Genomic DNA, 1,890 nt, shown 5'->3' with positions numbered 1-1,890 from the left:
GGAACGCCCGCCCGACCAGGCTGCCTTTGGGTTTTACCGGTGTCTGCACCCCGCAGGTGTCTACGCTGGGGGCGCAGGGTAAATATCATGAAGGCCCTCGTTACGTGATTTGTTTTTGTTTTGTTTGCTTCTGTTGAGCAGAACACAATAATTATGTAACGTTCCCCGGAATTTTACGAGTAGGGAATTTTATTTTCGGCACAAAAACGTAGGAACTGCTAGAATTTGGAACCCAGCTGGTTCCCTCGCTGGTGAGGGTTTGCGATGTTTTAGTCTGTTCAGTGCCCGAGCAACCATGCGTGTCTCTCTCAGGACTCCGTGTGTCTACGAATTCGAGCACCGGCCAGCGAGTCTGTGACAGGGCTAGGCCACCTGACGTCCACACGGAGGACAGAGGCGAGCCGCGGGGCTGCAGTGCCGGTTGGAAACGAGAGTTTTCATGGCGCTGCTAGGGAACCCATGCAGTTTTATGAGTTTCCATTTTACAGATGGAGAATTTGTGCTTGGCAGATGCCTTCACTGGCCAGAGAAATCGCCCTTCTCAGGGCTGTGGGAATTCTAAGCCTTTTCTGCTGTGTGGAGACTCAGATTCAGAAAACGAAGCGGTGGTAACTTCATAACAGCGTTATGCATTTTTTGAAGGTTTGTTTTTCCCTGTGGGTAGAAGCAGAATGTGGGAGTTGGAGACACTCGTGGGGGATACTCACGTTCAGACCCCTTTTCTGTCTGTCACTCTGAGGTTCAGCAAAGGGTTTGAGATTTGTCATTCCGAAAGCAGAGATCTGTGGATGCTTGTTCTGTCTGGGGAATGCGGCCCGAGCACAGAGAACACAGTCCAGGGCAATCCTTCTACCCTACTTCACGTGTGCCTGGCGGCGCTGCGGCACCAGAGTCTGGCTGTGTGGAGCCTGAGTTCTGGGCCCATGGGCTCAGGTGCAGGGCCATAGCAAGGTTAGCTTCTTGTCAGCACTGGGCATGAAGAGGAGAATAACAGGTCTGGAGAATAGCCAACCCCACGGTCGTCTGCTGCTACAACAGGTCTCAGTATACAGAAGAGAACTTCCATTTTAAGCAAGAAAGGTTCTGAATCAATTCAGCAAACACTTCAGCTGCTGTTAATTGAAGCCAATCACTGTGACTGTAGAAGTACACTAAAATAAGTTTCAAAGTATAAGATAAAGAGCTTTAATAGGCCAGATCAACCATCAAGCCAGTGCAAACAACAAGTTATAGGCATTTAAGGTATGAGAGAAAGGGAGGGAGGGAAGGCATTTTGTTCTTTTATGATGAGTGCCTCATAGGTATTTATATTGTTTTCGATTTTCAAATATAGACCAAGCTTCGTTCTTAAATAGCTACTGGATCATTTCAAGGACTCTTAGTAGGGCTGATCAACACATTTGGATTGTTTTCTACGGAAAATTTGTCCTATTAAAGATAAAATGTCTCTACTGTTAGTGGTTGGAACAAAATTTAATAAAAAGTAAATATCTGGTACATCAGACAATACAGACAATACAGTTCTGAGACTGTCACTATTTTTATAAGTCCTTTTAAGAAGACTGCATTCCTCTACGAGATTGGAGGTAAAAGACCAGGAAAAACAACTTGTCCATATCCATAAAAATGACTGCAAATTTCTTTAAAAATACCTATGGTGGGGCAGGTATTTGGCATAGCAATTAGGATGCCTGCATCTGATATCTGAATGTCTGCATCCTGGCTGACCAACTCCAGCTCCCTGCTAAAGTGCATTCTGGGAGGCAGTGGGTAATGGCTCAAGCAGTTGGATCTCTGCTGCCCAAGTGAGAGCTGTAGATTGAGTTCCCTCTCCCAGCTTCAGCCTGACCCAGCTCTTGCTGTTGCAAGCATTTGGAGAATGTACCAGTG

This window comes from Oryctolagus cuniculus, chromosome 16 (assembly GCF_051225735.1).
Source record: "Oryctolagus cuniculus isolate XC-2025 breed Fujian yellow rabbit chromosome 16, ASM5122573v1, whole genome shotgun sequence".
Lineage (NCBI taxonomy): Eukaryota > Metazoa > Chordata > Mammalia > Lagomorpha > Leporidae > Oryctolagus > Oryctolagus cuniculus.
The sequence above is the reverse complement of the archived record's forward strand: the minus strand, read 5'-3'. Positions refer to the sequence as shown.